The following is a 19,841-nucleotide window of genomic DNA, read 5'->3' on the forward strand; positions in this document are numbered from 1 at the left end:
TGTGTGTGTGTGTGTGTGTGTACTGTGTGTGTGTGTGTGTGTGTGTGTGTGTGTGTGTACTGTGTGTGTGTACTGTGTGTGTGTACTGTGTGTGTGTGTGTGTGTGTGTGTGTGTGTGTGTGTGTACTGTGTGTGTGTGTGTGTGTGTGTACTGTGTGTGTGTGTACTGTGTGTACTGTGTGTACTGTGTGTACTGTGTGTGTGTACTGTGTGTACTGTGTGTGTGTGTACTGTGTGTGTGTGTGTGTGTGTGTACTGTGTGTGTGTGTGTGTGTGTGTGTGTACTGTGTGTGTGTGTGTGTGTACTGTGTGTGTGTGTGTGTACTGTGTGTGTGTGTGTGTACTGTGTGTGTGTGTGTGTGTGTGTACTGTGTGTGTGTGTGTGTGTACTGTGTGTGTGTGTGTGTACTGTGTGTGTGTACTGTGTGTGTACTGTGTGTGTGTGTACTGTGTGTGTGTACTGTGTGTGTGTGTACTGTGTGTGTGTGTGTGTGTGTGTGTGTGTGTGTGTGTGTGTACTGTGTGTGTGTGTGTGTACTGTGTGTGTGTACTGTGTGTGTGTGTGTGTGTACTGTGTGTGTGTGTGTGTGTGTGTGTGTACTGTGTGTGTGTACTGTGTGTGTGTGTGTGTGTACTGTGTGTGTGTGTGTGTGTGTACTGTGTGTGTGTGTACTGTGTGTGTGTGTACTGTGTGTGTGTGTGTGTGTGTGTACTGTGTGTGTGTGTGTGTACTGTGTGTGTGTGTACTGTGTGTGTGTGTGTGTACTGTGTGTGTGTGTGTGTGTGTGTGTGTGTGTGTGTACTGTGTGTGTGTGTGTGTGTGTGTGTGTGTGTACTGTGTGTGTGTGTGTGTGTGTGTGTGTGTGTGTGTACTGTGTGTGTGTGTGTGTACTGTGTGTGTGTACTGTGTGTGTGTGTGTGTACTGTGTGTGTACTGTGTGTGTGTGTACTGTGTACTGTGTGTGTGTGTGTGTGTGTGTGTGTACTGTGTGTGTACTGTGTGTGTGTGTGTACTGTGTGTGTGTGTGTGTGTACTGTGTGTGTGTGTGTGTGTGTACTGTGTGTGTGTGTGTGTACTGTGTGTGTGTACTGTGTGTGTGTACTGTGTGTGTGTACTACTGTGTGTACTGTGTGTACTGTGTGTATGTACTGTGTGTGTGTGTGTGTGTGTACTGTGTGTGTGTACTGTGTGTGTGTACTGTGTGTGTGTGTGTGTGTGTGTACTGTGTGTGTGTGTGTGTACTGTGTGTGTGTGTGTGTACTGTGTGTGTGTGTGTACTGTGTGTGTGTGTGTGTACTGTGTGTGTGTGTGTGTGTGTACTGTGTGTGTGTGTGTGTACTGTGTGTGTGTACTGTGTGTGTGTACTGTGTGTGTGTGTACTGTGTGTGTGTGTGTGTGTGTGTGTACTGTGTGTGTGTGTGTGTGTGTGTGTGTACTGTGTGTGTGTGTGTGTGTGTACTGTGTGTGTGTGTGTACTGTGTGTGTGTACTGTGTGTGTGTGTGTGTACTGTGTGTGTGTACTGTGTGTGTGTGTGTGTGTACTGTGTGTGTGTGTGTGTGTGTGTGTGTGTGTGTGTGTGTGTGTGTGTGTGTACTGTGTGTGTGTGTACTGTGTGTGTGTGTGTACTGTGTGTGTGTGTACTGTGTGTGTGTGTGTACTGTGTGTGTGTGTACTGTGTGTGTGTGTGTGTACTGTGTGTGTACTGTGTGTGTGTGTGTGTGTGTACTGTGTGTGTGTACTGTGTGTGTGTGTGTGTACTGTGTGTGTGTGTACTGTGTGTGTGTGTGTGTGTACTGTGTGTGTGTGTGTGTGTGTGTGTGTACTGTGTGTGTGTGTGTGTGTGTGTGTGTGTGTACTGTGTGTGTGTACTGTGTGTGTGTACTGTGTGTGTGTACTGTGTGTGTGTGTACTGTGTGTGTGTGTACGGTGTGTGTGTGTACTGTGTGTGTGTGTGTGTGTACTGTGTGTGTGTGTGTACTGTGTGTGTGTACTGTGTACTGTGTGTGTGTGTGTGTGTGTGTGTGTGTGTGTGTGTACTGTGTGTGTGTGTGTGTGTGTACTGTGTGTGTGTGTGTGTGTACTGTGTGTGTGTGTGTGTGTGTGTGTGTACTGTGTGTGTGTGTACTGTGTGTACTGTGTGTGTGTACTGTGTGTGTGTGTGTACTGTGTGTGTGTGTACTGTGTGTGTGTGTGTACTGTGTGTGTGTGTGTACTGTGTGTGTGTGTACTGTGTGTGTGTGTGTGTGTGTGTGTGTGTGTGTGTGTGTGTGTGTGTGTGTGTACTGTGTGTGTGTGTGTGTACTGTGTGTGTGTGTGTGTGTACTGTGTGTGTGTGTGTGTACTGTGTGTGTGTACTGTGTGTGTGTACTGTGTGTGTGTGTACTGTGTGTGTGTGTACTTTGTGTGTGTGTACTGTGTGTGTGTGTGTGTGTGTACTGTGTGTGTGTGTGTGTGTGTACTGTGTGTGTGTGTGTACTGTGTGTGTGTGTACTGTGTGTGTGTGTGTACTGTGTGTGTGTACTGTGTGTGTGTGTGTACTGTGTGTGTGTGTGTGTGTGTGTGTGTGTGTGTACTGTGTGTGTGTACTGTGTGTGTGTGTGTGTGTGTGTACTGTGTGTGTGTGTGTGTGTACTGTGTGTGTACTGTGTGTGTGTGTACTGTGTGTGTGTGTACTGTGTGTGTGTGTACTGTGTGTGTGTGTGTGTGTGTGTGTACTGTGTGTGTGTGTGTGTGTGTACTGTGTGTGTGTGTGTGTACTGTGTGTGTGTGTACTGTGTGTGTGTGTGTGTGTGTGTGTACTGTGTGTGTGTACTGTGTGTGTGTGTACTGTGTGTGTGTGTGTGTGTGTACTGTGTGTGTGTGTGTGTGTGTACTGTGTGTGTGTGTACTGTGTGTGTGTGTGTGTGTGTGTGTGTGTGTGTGTGTGTGTGTGTGTGTGTGTGTGTGTGTACTGTGTGTGTGTGTACTGTGTGTGTGTACTGTGTGTGTGTGTGTGTGTGTGTGTACTGTGTGTGTGTACTGTGTGTGTGTGTACTGTGTGTGTGTGTGTGTGTGTGTGTGTGTGTGTGTGTGTACTGTGTGTGTGTGTGTGTGTACTGTGTGTGTGTGTGTGTGTGTACTGTGTGTGTGTGTGTGTGTGTACTGTGTGTGTGTGTGTGTGTGTGTACTGTGTGTGTGTGTGTGTACTGTGTGTGTGTGTGTGTGTGTACTGTGTGTGTGTGTGTACTGTGTGTGTGTGTGTGTGTGTACTGTGTGTGTGTGTGTACTGTGTGTGTGTGTGTGTGTGTGTGTACTGTGTGTGTGTGTGTGTGTACTGTGTGTGTGTGTGTACTGTGTGTGTGTGTGTGTACTGTGTGTGTGTGTGTGTGTGTGTGTGTGTGTGTGTGTGTGTGTGTGTGTGTGTACTGTGTGTGTACTGTGTGTGTGTGTGTGTGTGTACTGTGTGTGTGTGTGTGTGTGTGTGTGTGTGTGTACTGTGTGTGTGTGTGTGTGTGTGTACTGTGTGTGTGTGTGTGTGTGTGTGTGTGTGTGTGTGTGTGTGTGTGTGTGTGTGTGTGTGTGTGTGTGTGTACTGTGTGTGTGTACTGTGTGTGTGTGTGTGTGTGTGTGTGTACTGTGTGTGTGTGTGTACTGTGTGTGTGTGTGTGTGTGTGTGTACTGTGTGTGTGTGTGTGTGTACTGTGTGTGTGTGTGTGTGTGTGTGTGTGTGTGTGTGTGTGTGTGTGTGTGTGTACTGTGTGTGTGTGTACTGTGTGTGTGTACTGTGTGTGTGTGTGTGTGTGTGTGTGTGTGTGTGTGTGTGTGTAACAGTGGGAAGAATGTTGATGAAATTCAACATGGAGAAAGCAACAGGTCGATGAAGGCGAGGTTAAGAGAGGTTAGGGGTCAGAGGGGTTCGAGGCTAGCCTGATACAGTACAACAATCCACTGTCTGGTGGAAAAGGCTGACACAGCAGAAACCTTCCCATTCACAAGTCTCTCTTTGCCGGACATCTCAACGGGGTCAAGATGGGCAAGCTGGTAGCCTCGCTTGGCCCAACTTAGCCCACGTGTAGGCTGAGCCAGATAACGCAAGACTTTGCTAACAAGCCGAAGGAGAGATGTTGGTGGGACAAATCAGTAAGACCAGAGGGTTTCTCTTTACAGACTGGGGTTTACCTATCAGCTAGTCTTGTGCACCAGACAATTAGCTGGGGACAAAGATACCTGTCAGGTACATGAGTTTCTCTCTGCTTGATGTCTCAGGAGGGTCATGATGATGGGCAAGCTGGCACGCTTCGCTTAGCCTGACTTAGATGTAGGCGGAGCTAGCTGACACACAGCAAGCATAGGGTGCGAGGCTAATGAGATGAAGAGGATGTGGGAAGGTCATTCAGTGTGAACAGCAGATAAAGGGTTGAAGGCATAGAAATAGAATGATTAGAACAGGCTTGGAACCTCTAACCCTGGCAATTTGACTGGTAAACTCATGGGTACACTCGCAATGGCTGCCTCGAATTGTGATGCAATATTTTCCATGGTAATGCAGAATGTTCCAGCAACTGATGCTGGATTACCATGGTACTGTAGAATGTTCCAGCAACTGATGCTGGATTACCATGGTACTGTAGAATGTTAATTAACATTTTGCTAACTGATGTGGCTCATGCAATGGAATGTACTTGCTGTAATGTCAGATGAGTCGATTCAACAAATCACAGCACAGACTGATGTGTAGACTTCCCGATGTTACTTCCTGCTTTGCTTCTATGGGTACAATCCCAATGTCCACCAGTCCACCCATTATGCCATCGTCGACTTGAATGTGGACTCCTCTTCTATTCATTATATTTCTATTGTTTGACTCTACGGACAGTGGTGGTGTGACGTATAGGTCACACAGCCCCAGAAGAACCCGCTCAAAGCTGGGATCAATAGGATATGTGTTTCCAGGGCTGACGAGATCTCATCTGATCAAGATCAAGTCTGTTGAAAAACGGTGGGAGGCTGGGAGCTGAAACCACAGTAAGATGGTGTTAGCCTGAGGAAGGGCCATGTGCTTTAAACATAATGATCAAAGTGGTAAGAGTTCATTTGAGGAAAGAAAAACTAAACTCTTCCAAAACATGATTGTTCCTCCCGTGGTGACAGTTCACAACTGCGCAAATCCAGACCTGCATCTGGAAGACAACTGGGTCATGTCCAGTAGACAAAATGTTTTGAAACAGGAAGGTATTACCTAAAGCTGTTCCATAAGAAATGCTTGTTTTGTTTTTCCTTGTGCCCTACTAAATATGACCCTGAAGTAGCTAGTAACTTCCTGTTCTGCTCAGAGAGTATGGTAGATTTTATATGGGTATAAAACAGGGTGCTGACTGACTGTTTAAGCCTTTCCTCCAATGCGCCTTTGAGAGGGAGATGAGGAATCAAAGACAGGAGAAATCAAGGATTTGACCTCTTAAAACACTTTGACAGACCCTATTGGTACCATAGGGTGCTGCTAAGTGACTCCTGTATAACCCCCTGTGTAGAAACAGGGGCCTCGCTCTAAAAAGGAGACCTGTTTCCCAACAGGCCTCGAGGGGATGTGGAGGAGGCAGCGAAACACCCCTGGTAGATTTACAGTAACTCAATTTTACAGGGGGGCTACGAGCCGCCTGAACGGGCTGACAGCAAACATCTGGTCCTGAGGCTGGAGCTGGGCTGGGGAGCTGGCATCATGCCATGTCATCAGTAGTATCAGTGGAAAGGAGACCCAGACTCCAGCCCTCACAGGTCTCCCGCCTTCCCTTCCTCCCTCCCCGCCCTGTCCATCCATCTATTCATCCATACATTGAGAAATCCACGCAAGGCTTCACAAAGAAAACAACTCATTGATTGACAGGTGACCCAATACTTTAACACCAAGATACTCTGAAATCTACCAATCAATCTGAAGGGGATTTACACACACAAGAGGTAAAACTGATGTCTTTTTAATGGTTTACATTCCACATAACTTTCATAGTCATGGGAGACCTTTCCAGGACCGTTCTTATTAAGTGGAGGCTGATGACAGCCACAGTAACATGCAATATTTGACTAAATATCTCACTGATTGGGGGGAATGTAGCCAGGAAGATCATGTAAATCCGTAATACTGAAAACATCTCAGAAAAAGAACTTCAGCACGCCAAACAACAACAACGGCTCCATCTGAAAAGTGAGATTCAATTGAGATGGCCCGACGTGCCTCTCATATTTCAGACCAAGGTCGGATCTTTTGGGGGTAGCTCCAGTTTAGTATAAAATCAGTGGAAAATCCGGACCGTTCCAAAAACCCAAACCGCCTGTTAGACCTGTAAACCTCCACAAACAAGCCTTGGGATCATCCCTGCTATTTCCCCACAGCAGTGGAGGGAGTAATATTTCATGGTGGAGCAGTAGGAGGGCCAAGCACTGGGGATTCCTCAGCGGTAAAAACATAGCTCAGTAACCAACGCTGAGCCAAGACCCCCGATTCACATTTTAAAAACGGCAGAGACGCCACGCACACATAATATTCCCGAACACGGCCTGTGTGTGTTCCATGAAATTGCTCTGAATGTACATTGGCGTTCTTGTGTATTACGCACCATTTTGATATCGAACGGCATATTACAGACATGTCGCACAACAATGTTCACAGAGGAGAACAAGGCCTGGATGAGGTATTAACCTAGGTAGCCCACGTATGTAGGTACTATGTACGAGCACGGAGAACAAGGCCTGGATGAGGTATTAACCTAGGTAGCCCACGTATGTAGGTACTATGTACGAGCACGGAGAACAAGGCCTGGATGAGGTATTAACCTAGGTAGCCCACGTATGTAGGTACTATGTACGAGCACGGAGAACAAGGCCTGGATGAGGTATTAACCTAGGTAGCCCACGTATGTAGGTACTATGTACGAGCACGGAGAACAAGGCCTGGATGAGGTATTAACCTAGGTAGCCCACGTATGTAGGTACTACGTACGAGCACGGAGAACAAGGCCTGGATGAGGTATTAACCTAGGTAGCCCACGTATGTAGGTACTATGTACGAGCACGGAGAACAAGGCCTGGATGAGGTATTAACCTAGGTAGCCCACGTATGTAGGTACTATGTACGAGTACGGAGAACAAGGCCTGGATGAGGTATTAACCTAGGTAGCCCACGTATGTAGGTACTATGTACGAGCACGGAGAACAAGGCCTGGATGAGGTATTAACCTAGGTAGCCCACGTATGTAGGTACTATGTACGAGCACGGAGAACAAGGCCTGGATGAGGTATTAACCTAGGTAGCCCACGTATGTTGGTACTATGTACGAGTACCTACACATGCGTCGATAAAACGCTGCGCTCGCACACCACTTATGAGCCATGTCAAATCTAACGGCAAGCTTCTGAGGAGCACTTACCTCTTTTCCTCTCTCATTCCTTCGGTCCCAGTCTCCCCTTTCAAATGTTTTTTTAAAAATGGCAGATTGAGGGTCCCGAATGGCGTCCCTAATTCCCTATATGGCGCTGTGCGCCATTTGGAATGCAGGCGGAGTCTACAGTGAAATGTTATGTGCGAGTGGGGTTGAGAGGCTGTGATAGCCAGCAACAGTGGCCAACATAAGCCCACCTGAGATAAAAAGGCCCCATCTGGTGCCATCATTCATCTGTGTGATGAATCTCTCCTCACGTCATGACTAGTGACGCCACTCCATTACGCAAGGCTGGTGTGTGAGTTTTGGCTGCTGAGTGGAGTGGGTGGCTGGGGCTGGGGTTGGTAGTCCGTAACTCACACACGGTGTAGTAGACTGGGTCCGGCTGGTTTGGGGCCCTCAGAGGCTTCAGTGCCAGAGGGCCAGAACAACTGAAACACATGGGGCTGCGGCAGGAGCCTCCATAGGTCGGGGGCCACAGTCTAGGGGTGTGCACCGAACGGCATCCTATTCCCGATATAATGCAATGCTTTTGACCGGAGCCATTTGGGACACAACCTAGTCCAGTTAGACACACATCTTGGCGCAGAGGAGGCTCCTCCACTCGAACACATGCCACAGCCACAGTAACACACTCCCTCCAGGGTTGGCCATCAGACAGAGAGGCCCCTGAGAACACAGGAGCTATTGCAGACCTCAATTATAAACGCATGTAGTTCTATCCTTGTGATGTACCTGTCTATTAATGTTAACTATTATGTCATGTTTTGTGTGGACCCCAGCAAGAGTAGCTGCAGCGTCAGCAGTAGCTGATGGGGATCCTAATAAATGACTAAATCAATATAAGCACCACGCACGCACACATGTACAAGTTCAATTCATCCATCGATTCATGCACACACACACACAATGCCGTGCACCTAGTAACACACACACACACTCACAAAACCAGACTTCCCACTCAGACATACAGACCTGGAAATCTAATTGGATAAAAATACCTATTGGTGAAAGTTGTCTACTCTACTGCCATGAGAAGAAGTCTAGCTAGCAGTTAATGTGATTAGTCTGCATGCTCTGGCCAAATGGGATCTGGCCAGACACACGCACGCGCACACACACACACACACCCACCCACACAAACGGCATAGTGAGATAGATGTCAGCAGGCTGTCTGGGGCTGTCTGGCCGGTGAAGACAGGGTCGAGGGGAACAGGGGGGACAGAGGGCCCGTGTTGTTCCTGTTACTCGAGCATCGTGGGTAAAGAATGTGGAACTGTCACTCTGCAATAGGTGAAGTTTACATTTAGCCCAATGCGGTTGGTTTGATTGGCTGTATGCAATATGTAGGTATATTAAGCCTGGTGGGAGGAAATATTATGCACGATGTTGGTTTGAATGCCTATATAATTATCGGTCGAGACGTATACATCAGCCATGTATCCACACATATGTATGACTGCATCCTTTAATGACAGTGAAGGCCAATACGTAATGTGTGTGTATATGTCTGTAAATGCATGTCAGAGGCGCACGCACGCACGCACACACACACACACACATCCAGCCTGTGTGACAGCAGCAGTCTAGACAGTACAACTGTTACAAGGTAGACGTAACACAGGTGGCGTTGGGGACAGCAACAAAAGGAGCCAGTGGGTTCAGCAGACCTGGCCAATGCCACCAGACAGTGTGTGCGTGCGTGCATGGACCTGGCCAGTCATGACAACCCCTCTCTGTGTGACCGACTGGCGCGGCGACCTTTCTCCAAGAATGGGAGCGCCACACAATGGTGTCTGGACTCCTCTTCCCTTCTCTCGCTCTCCCTTAAACTCTTCCCCCCCCCCTCTCTCTCTCTCTTTCTGCCGCTCTCCCTCTCTCAGGGCAGACAGAATGTAACACACCCCAGGACATGCCACTGTCACAGTCCCGCCTCTGTCTGTCTGTGAGACACACAACATGGCCTTTGTCTGCCGCCTCTCAAACGCATCTTTCAATAAGTAGAAAAGAAAATCTACAGCCCCCCAAATTGTCTAAATGATCGAGCCTGAACGCAATGAAAAGCTCTCTCGTTCTTTTACTTCTCCTCTTCCCCCCCTCTCTTTTTCCACCTAAAGCGTAGGTACAGTTCTCATTGAGCAGTGCATGTACACCTACGATGATCGGGCTGTATCTTTACGGGTAAAAAGCACTCCCCTAGAACACGTATCAAAGGGAATACGAGCGGTTTACGCGACACTTGCGGTACGAGCGACCTCGGGACAGAGAACACACCAGAAGGTCACGAGAGAGATCTGGACGAGGTCTTCCTCTACTAGCGGCCCCACGTGCTGTGCGTTTCCTAGGCATCCGTCTCTATCCGTCAGTCATAACTCTATTAGGTGCAGATGCTGGGTAGGGATGCTCTGTCTAGTCTCTCAAGCTGAAGTAATTCTATTATTGTTCGAAATGACCAGCCAGATCAGGGACAGGAGGAAGGGAGATGGGGAGGAGGGGTGAGACCCAAGCAGATTAAAGGAAAGGCATTGACCCCCATTACTGCACAGAGGGAGGGCCGGGGGCGTGGGCAGTAAATTACCCCAGATAGTCAAGCCTGGGCTGGGTAGAGTTTCAGCTGCCATGGGGGTTTAGTTATGGAGAGAGTGGAGGCTTAAGGGCACCGCACATCAATAATCAAAAGAGCAAAAGCCTTAGTTTTATAATGAGGATAAGAGCACAGAGGTTTACTCACCGATGTGCATGGGGGGGGGGGTGCATACACACAGGCACGCACACAGCAGTACGTTGAGGTGGCAGCTGAGGTGATTGTCTTTCTTACCCCAAAATACTGGCATACGTTCTACCTAAAGCTATGAGTGAAAATGTTCTTTATAAAAGGGACTGCCAAGACATGTTGCCTTGCCTTGTTGTCTTGGGCTTCAGACAGAGAAAGGGGTGTCACTGTGCCTGTGTGTGCTTCCTGCGGTATTACCATCCATGGTGGTTCTTCCCCACACTAGGAAGTGTCATAGGAGAAGGACGAGGGGGGTTCCTAACAGACAGAGGGAGGGAGGACGGGGGTTGTTGCTGTGGTTTGGTGTGTGTGGTTTGGTGTTCCTTCTGCTGATCAGACACTGGCCTTGGCACCCATATTAGGCATCGATGCCAACGTCGCCTGAGTGAATTCCCATCCCTCTGCAGAAAACAAACGGGCCCGTTGTGGTCGGAGCGGAGAGCAGAGGGCGGTGCCGTCTGTCAGAGTTGCTGAACACAGGGACAAACAAGGACACAAACACAGATTCCAACAGACTCCACAGACTCTGGTCCAACAGACTCCACAGACTCTGGTCCAACAGACTCCACAGACTCTGGGTGGGCCCTCCCTCCCAACAGACTCCACAGACTCTGGGTGGGCCCTCCCCCCCAGACCGGACCTCCCCCCCAGACCGGAGTTCAAGTACTATTCAAAATAATTTGTTCTACTTTTGCTGTGCTCGATTGAGCTTGCCTGCTGTAATAGAAAAGTCCCAAAAGTGCCAAACCAGCCTACCGGGAACTCCAAGCAGGCTAAAGCAAACACACAAAGTATCTGAACAATTTCAAATAGTATTTGAACCCATGTCTGCCTCCCTCCACAGCGTTGTTGGCCCACTGGAATATAGAATCCAGAACATTCCAGTTTCAGGAGGGAACAAGAGCAGGTTGATTCCAGACCCAAATACCAACCTACTACGCCTACCGCCCGTGGTGCAGATTGTGGCATATCATATTTGTTTCTGATCTGCGGTAATATCAAAATGAAAATTTTAACAAACTATTTTTCATTTTTCACCCGTAGAGCCCTAGTTACCCAGACCAAGCATGTTGCAGCCACACGTAGATAACTGCTTCCTAGTGTCCACAACAAGCCTTCCATCCAGATGGGTCTTGCTTGGGTCTGCCTGTCAGTTCTGCTAAGGGCGCATCTCATAAGTCCACAGTGGCTTACTCTCCTTGTCTCCTTCCCTTAGCTTAAGCCGTCCCCGTCAGTCCTCTTAGACCTGGGCTCCATCGCAATAGTCTACAGCTTCTTCCTCTCCTTGTCTCTTTACCGTAATTTGCACTGATTGGAAAAGATTTCACAGGTCAAATCAAATTGTATTTGTCACATGCAACGGATGTAGACTTGACCGTGAAATGCTTTCTTAAGAGCGCTTTCCAAACAACGGATGTAGACTTGACCGTGAAATGCTTTCTTAAGAGCGCTTTCCAAACAACGGATGTAGACTTGACCGTGAAATGCTTTCTTAAGAGCGCTTTCCAAACAACGGATGTAGACTTGACCGTGAAATGCTTTCTTAAGAGCGCTTTCCAAACAACGGATAGACTTGACCGTGAAATGCTTTCTTCCAAACAAGAGCGCTTTTTCCAAACAACGGATGTAGACTTGACCGTGAAATGCTTTCTTAAGAGCGCTTACCAAACAACGGATGTAGACTTGACCGTGAAATGCTTTCTTAAGAGCGCTTTCCAAACAACGGATGTAGACTTGACCGTGAAATGCTTTCTTAAGAGCGCTTTCCAAACAACGGATGTAGACTTGACCGTGAAATGCTTTCTTAAGAGCGCTTTCCAAACAACGGATGTAGACTTGACCGTGAAATGCTTTCTTAAGAGCGCTTTCCAAACAACGGATGTAGACTTGACCGTGAAATGCTTTCTTAAGAGCGCTTTCCAAACAACGGATGTAGACTTGACCGTGAAATGCTTTCTTAAGAGCGCTTTCCAAAAACGGATGTAGACTTGACGGAAATGTAGACTTTTGACCGTGAAATGCTTTCTTAAGAGCGCTTTCCAAAAACAACGGAAATGCTTACGGACTTGACCGTGAAATGCTTTCTTAAGAGCGCTTTCCAAACAACGGATGTAGACTTTGAAATGCTTTCAAACAACGGATGTAGACTGACCGTGAAATGCTTTCTTAAGAGCGCTTACCAAACAACGGATGTAGACTTTGAAATGCTTTCTTAAGAGCGCTTACCAAACAACGGATGTAGACTTGACCGTGAAATGCTTTCTTAAGAGCGCTTTCCAAACAACGGATGTAGACTTGACCGTGAAATGCTTTCTTAAGAGCGCTTTCCAAACAACGGATGTAGACTTGACCGTGAAATGCTTTCTTAAGAGCGCTTTCCAAACAATGCGGAGTAAAAATATTAAACACATGAGGAATAACATGCACAGGAATTAAGCTATAGACAGGGAGCACCAGACCAATGTCTTAAGCTATAGACAGGGAGCACCAGTACCAGACCAATGTGCAGGGGTACAAGGTATTTGAGGAAGATATGTACATGAAGGCAGGGTAAAGTGACTAGGCAAAATAAAACAAAGCAGCATATAGCAGCATATGACTATAAAAGTGTGTGTACAGTGGGGCAAAAAAGTATTTAGTCAGCCACCAATTGTGCAAGTTCTCCCACTTAAAAAGATGAGAGGCCTGTAATGTTCATCATAGGTACACTTCAACTATGACAGACAAAATGAGAAAAACAAAATCCAGAAAATGACATTGTAGGATTTTTAATGAATTTATTTGCAAATTATGGTGGAAAATAAGTATTTGGTCAATAACAAAAGTTTCTCAATACTTTGTTTATATACCCTTTGTTGGCAATGACAGAGGTCAAACGTTTACTGTAAGTCTTCACAAGGTTTGCACACACTGTTGCTGGTATTTTGGCCCATTCCTCCATGCAGATCTCCTCTCGAGCAGTGATGTTTTGGGGCTGTTGCTGGGCAACACAGACTTTCAACTCCTTCCAAAGATTTTCTATGGGGTTGAGATCTGGAGACTGGCTAGGCCACGCCAGGACCTTGAAATGCTTCTTACGAAGCCACTCCTTCGTTGCCCGGGTGGTGTGTTTGGGATCATTGTCATGCTGAAAGACCCAGCCACATTTCATCTGCAATGCCCTTGCTGATGGAAGGAGGTTTTCACTTAAAATCTCACAATACATGGCCCCATTCATTCTTTCCTTTATAAGGATCAGTCATCCTGGTCCCTTTGCAGAAAAACAGCCCCAAAGCATGATGTTTCCACCCCCATGCTTCACAGTAGATATGGTGTTCTTTGGATGCAACTCAGCATTCTTTGTCCTCCAAACACGAGGAGTTGAGTCTTTACCAAAAAGTTATATTTTGGTTTCATCTGACCATATGACATTCTCCCAATCTTCTTCTGGATCATCCAAATGCTCTCTAGCAAACTTCAGACGGGCCTGGACATGTACTGGCTTAAGCAGGGGGGCACGGCAGGATTTGAGTCCCTGGCGGCGTAGTGTGTTACTGATGGTAGGCTTTGTTACTTTGGTCCCAGCTCTCTGCAGGTCATTCAATAGGTCCCCCTGTGTGGTTCTGGGATTTTTGCTCACCGTTCTTGTGAACATTTTCACCCCATGGGGCGAGATCTTGCGTGGAGCCCCAGATCGAGGGAGATTATCAGTGGTCTTGTATGTCTTCCATTTCCTAATAATTGCTCCGGATATTTCTGAACATGGCGCCAATGTAAACCGAGATTTGTGGATATAAATATGCATATTATCGAACAAAACATAAATATATTGTGCAACATGATGTCATATGAGTGTCATCTGATGAAGATTATCAAAGGTTAGTGATTAATTTAATCTTTTTTTCTGCTTTTGTGACCATCTTTGGCTGGGAAAAACAGCTGTGTGTTTTTTTGGATTTGGTGGTGATATAACATAAATACACTGCTCAAAAAATAAAGGGAACACTAAAATAACATCCTAGATCTGAATGAATGAAATATTTTTATTAAATACTTTTTTCTTTACATAGTTGAATGTGCTGGCAACAAAATCACACAAAAATTATCAATGGACATCAAATTTATCAACCCATGGAGGTCTGGATTTGGAGTCACACTCGAAATTAAACCACACTACAGGCTGATCCAACTTTGATGTAATGTCCTTAAAACAAGTCAAAATGAGGCTCAGTAGTGTGTGTGGCCTCCACGTGCCTGTATGACCTCCCTACAACGTCTGGTACTCCTCCCAGACCTGGACTAAAGCATCCACCAACTCCTGGACAGTCTGTGGTGCAACGTGACGTTGGTGGATGGAGCGAGACATGATGTCCCAGATGTGTGCTCAATTGGATTCAGGTCTGGGGAACGAGCGGGCCAGTCCATAGCATCAATGCCTTCCTCTTGCAGGAACTGCTGACACACTCCAGCCACATGAGGTCTAGCATTGTCTTGCATTAGGAGGAACCCAGGGCCAACCACACCAGCATATGGTATCACAAGGAGTCTGAGGATCTCATCTCGGTACCTAATGGCAGTCAGGCTATCTCTGGCGAGCACATGGAGGGCTGTGCGGCCTCCCAAAGGAATGCCATCCCACACCATGACTGACCCACCGCCAAACCGGTCATGCTGGAGGATGTTGCAGGCAGCAGAACGTTCTCCACGGCGTCTCCAGACTCTGTCACATCTGTCACATGTGCTCAGTGTGAATCTGCTTTCATCTGTGAAGAGCACAGGGCGCCAGTGGCGAATTTGCCAATCTTGGTGTTCTCTGGCAAATGCCAAACGTCCTGCATGGTGTTGGGCTGTAAGCACAACCCCCACCTGTGGACGTCTGGCCCTCATACCACCCTCATGGAGTCTGTTTCTGACCGTTTCAGCAGACACATGCACATTTGTGGCCTGCTGGAGGTCATTTTGCAGGGCTCTGGCAGTGCTCCTCCTGCTCCTCCTTGCACAAAGGCGGAGTAGCGGTCCTGCTGCTGGGTTGTTACCCTCCTACGGCCTCCTCCACATCTCCTGATGTACTGGCCTGTCTCCTGGTAGCGCCTCAATGCTCTGGACACTACACTGACAGACACAGCAAACCTTCTTGCCACAGCTCGCATTGATGTGCCATCCTGGATGAGCTGCACTGAGCCACTTGTGTGGGTTGTAGACTCCGTCTCATGCTACCACTAGAGTGAAAGCACCGCCAGCATTAAAAAGTGACCAAAACATCAGCCAGGAAGCATAGGAACTGAGAAGTGGTCTGTGGTCACCACCTGCAGATCCACTCCTTTATTGGGGGTGTCTTGCTAATTGCCTATAATTTCCACCTGTTGTCTATTCCATTTGCACAACAGCATGTGAAATGTATTGTCAATCAGTGTTGCTTCCTAAGTGGACAGTTTGATTTCACAGAAGTGTGATTGACTTGGTGTTGTGTTGTTTAAGTGTTCCCTTTATTTTTTTGAGCAGTGTATACTGTATGTTGTGTTTTCGCTGTAAAACATTTTTATTTATTTTTTAAATCGGACACGATGGGTAGATTAACAAGATGATTATCTTTCATTTGCTGTATTTGACTTGTTAATGTGTGTAAGTTAAATATTTCCCCAAAATATTTTTGAATTTCCCGCGCTGCCTTTTCAGCGGAATGTTGGGGGGATTCCGTTAGCTGAACCTGTATCCTAGACTGGTTAAAAGTTAAATAGTGGAATGTTGGGGGGGATTCCGTTAGCTGAACCTGTATCCTAGACTGGTTAAAAGTTAAATAGTGGAATGTTGGGGGGGATTCCGTTAGCTGAACCTGTATCCTAGACTGGTTAAAAGTTAAATAGTGGAATGTTGGGGGGGATTCCGTTAGCTGAACCTGTATCCTAGACTGGTTAAAAGTTAAATAGTGGAATGTTGGGGGGGGATTCCGTTAGCTGAACCTGTATCCTAGACTGGTTAAAAGTTAAATTGTGGAATTTCTTTCCTTCTTTATGCATTTGAGCCAATAAGTTGTGTTGTGACAAGGTAGGGGTGGTATACAGAAGATGGTCTTTTACCAAATAGGGCTAAGTCCATATTATGGCAAGAATAGGTCAAATAAGCAAAGAGAAACAACAGCCCATCATTACTTTAAGACATGAAGGTCAGTCAACGCGAAACATTTCAAGAACTTTGAAAGTTTATTCAAGTGCAGTCGCAAAAAACATCAATCTCTATGATGAAACTGGCTCTCATGAGGACCGCCACTGTCACGTCTACTCCCGCTCCTCCGAAATACTAACCACCAATCCTGAGATCCATCATTACGCACACCTGGCATCAATCATTACGCGCACCTGCACATCATCATTAGGCACACCTGGACTCCATTACCTCACTTATTACCTCCCCTGTATTCTTTCTCCAGTCAGTATTGTTCATGTGTTTACGCGTAGACGATACTGTTGTCTCGTTCCATGTTTGTTGTTTTACTAAACGTTTCACCTGCCTCAACTCACAGCATCTTTGTTACAGCCACAGAAAGGAAGACCCAGACTTTCCTCTGCTGCAGAGGATACATTCATTAGATTTACCAGCCTCAGAAATTGCAGCCCAAATAAATGCTCCTAATAGTTCAAGTAAGAGACATTTCAACATGTTTAGAGGAGACTGCATGAATATGGCCTTGATGGTCAAATTGCTGCAAGGAAACTACTACTAAAGGACACCAATAAGAAGAAGTGACTTGCTTGGGCCAAGAAACATGAGCAATGGACATTAGATCAGTGGAAAGTCCAAATGAGACTTTTGCTTCCAACCGCCGTGTCTTTGTGAGACGCAGAGTAGGTGAATGGATGATCTCTGCATGTGTGGTTCCCACCGTGAAGCATGAAGGAGGAGGTGTGATGGTGCTTTGATGGTGACACTGTCTGTGATTTATTTAGAATTCAAGGCACACTTAACCAGCATGGCTACCACAGCATTCTGCAGCGATACGCCATCCCATCTGGTTTGCACTTAGGACTATAATTTGTTTTCAACAGGACAATTACCCAACACACCTCCAGGCTGTGTAAGGGCTATTTGACCAAGCTGGAGAGTGATGACCTGGCCATCAGATGACCTGGCCTCCACAATCACCCGACCTCAACCCAAATGAGATGGCTTGGAATGAGTTGGACCGCAGAGCGAAGGAAAAGCAGCCAACAAGTGCTCAACATATGTGGGAACTCCTTCAAGACTGTTGGAAAAGCATTCCAGGTGAAGCTGGTTGAGAGAATACCAAGAATGTGCAAAGCTGTCAAGGCAAAGGGGGGCCACTTTGAAGATTGTAAAATATAAAATATATTTTGATTTGTTTAACACTTTCTTTGGTTACTACATGATTCCATATGTTATTTCATCATTTTCACTATTAATTCTACAATGTAGAAAATTGATATTTGACGTTGAGACTGGTGTTTTGCGGGTAATGAATCTGCCAGTTGAGGACTTGTGAGGTGTAGACACTAATGTACTTGTCCTCTTGGTCAGTTGTGCACCGGGCCTCCCACTCTTTCTATTCTGGTTAGAGCCAGTTTGAGCGGTTCTGTGAAGGGAGTAGTACACAGTGTTGTACGAGATTTTGAGTTTCTTGGCAATTTCTCGCATTGAATAGCTTTCATTTCTCAGAACAAGAATAGACTGACCAGTTTTAGAAGGAAGGTCTTTGTTTCTGGCCATTTTGAGCCTGTAATCAAACCCACAAATGCTGATGTTCCAGATACTCAACTAGTCTGAAGGACAGTTTTATTGCTTCTTTAATCAGAACAACAGTTTCAGCTGTGCGAACATAATTGCAAAATGGTTTTCTAATGATCAATTAGCCTTTTTAAAATGATAAACTTGGATTAACTAACACAACGTGCCATTGGAACAGTGATTGTTGCTGATAATGGGCCTCTGTACACCAAATGAGATATTACATTAAATATCAGCAGTTTCCAGCTACAATAATCATTTACAACATGAACAATGTCTACAATCTATTTATTTCAAAAACAAGGATATTTCTAAGTGATCCCAAACTTTAGTGCGTGTGTTTATGGGGCGGCAGGGTAGCCTAGTGGTTAGAGCGTGTGACTAGTAACCGGAAGGTTGCGAGTTCAAACCCCCGAGCTGACAAGGTACAAATCTGTCGTTCTGGCCCTGAACAGGCAGTTAACCCACTGTTCCTAGGCCGTCATTGAAAATAAGAATTTGTTCTTAACTGACTTGCCTGGTTAAATAAAGATAAAAAATATATATATTTTATAGTACCCGTCAAAAGTTTTGGACAAACTTACTCATTCAAGATTAGGTGTGTTCCCACATATGCTGAGCACTTGTTGGCTGCTTCCGTATCGCTGGCGTATCGCTGCAGAATGCTGTGTTAGCCATGCTGGTTAAGTGTCCCTTGAATTCTAAATAAATCAACAAAAGTGTCATCAGCAAAGCACCCCCACACCATGTTTTGTACACTCAGTGTATATAGTCTAGTATGTGAGTCAGTGCAAGATAAGGCCAATGCAGATAGTCCCAGTAACCATTTAATGAACTATTTAGCAGTTTTATGGCTCTTTAGCAGTCTTATGCCATGGGGGTAGAAGCTGTCCAGGAGCCTGTTGGTCTGAGTGGCGATTCCCCAGTACTGTTTGCCGGGCGGTAGCCGAGTGACCAGTCTATGGCTTGGGTGGCTGAAGTCTTTGGCAATTTTTCGGGCCTTCATCTGATACCGCCGGATATAGTGGTCGTTGATGGCAGGGAGCTCGGCCCCCGTGATATCCTAGGATGCCCACACCACCCTCCTTAGCGCTTTGCGGTTGGGGCTGGTGCATTTGCCACACCAAGCGATGATACAGCCAGTCAACAATTTTTTTCAGCCTCTTGAGGAGCAAGAGGCACTGTCGTGTCCTCTTCACGACTGTGCGGGTGTGTGATCATGTTAAGTCCTTGTGGACACCAAGGAACCTGAAGCTATCGACCAGCTTCACTACTGCCCTGTTGATGTGGACAGGGGTGTTCTTGGCCCTCTTTCCTGTAGTCCACGATCAGCTCCTTTGTCTTGCTGATGTTGAGGGAGAGGTTGTTATTCTGGCACCTCACTTCCAGGTCTCTGACCTCCTCCCTATTGGTTGTCTCATCGCTGTCGGTGATCAGGCCTACCACCATTGTGTTGTCAGCAAACTTGATGATGGTGTTGTAGTCGTGCGTGGCCATGGAGTCGTAGGTGAACAAGGAGTACAGGAGGGGACTAAGCACACATCCTTGAGGTGCCCCCCATGTTGAAGGTCAACGTGGCAGAGGTGTTGTTGCCTACCCTGACCACCTGGGGCCGGCACATCAGGAAGTCCAGGATCCAGTTGCAGAGGGAGGTGTTCAGTCCCAGGGTCCCTTGCTTGTGATGCGCTTGGGATGGGACTATGGTGTTGAACGCTGAGCTGTAGTCTATGAACAGCATTCTCACATAGTTATTTCATTTATTGTCCAGTTGGGAGAGAGAAGTGTGAAGTGCAATTGAGATTGCTTCATCTGTGAATCTGTTGGGGCGGTATGCGAAACTGGAGTGGGTCCAGGGTGTCTGGGATAATGCTCTTGATGTGTTTCATGATGCAGCCTTTTAAAGCAAGATCACACAGGTGAAGGCTCATCATA

The 19,841-nt window shown here is 46.6% G+C and overlaps 1 protein-coding gene across 3 annotated transcripts in view; it reads right to left on the reverse strand.

Annotated features, from left to right (window-relative positions):
- The window catches only part of LOC112219690 (ADP-ribosylation factor-like protein 15), a 93,578-nt gene that overhangs the window by 31,803 nt on the left and 41,934 nt on the right, over positions 1-19,841 (reverse strand). The window lies entirely within an intron of this gene.

The sequence above is a fragment of the Oncorhynchus tshawytscha genome, linkage group LG20 (genome assembly GCF_018296145.1).
Source record: "Oncorhynchus tshawytscha isolate Ot180627B linkage group LG20, Otsh_v2.0, whole genome shotgun sequence".
NCBI lineage: Eukaryota > Metazoa > Chordata > Actinopteri > Salmoniformes > Salmonidae > Oncorhynchus > Oncorhynchus tshawytscha.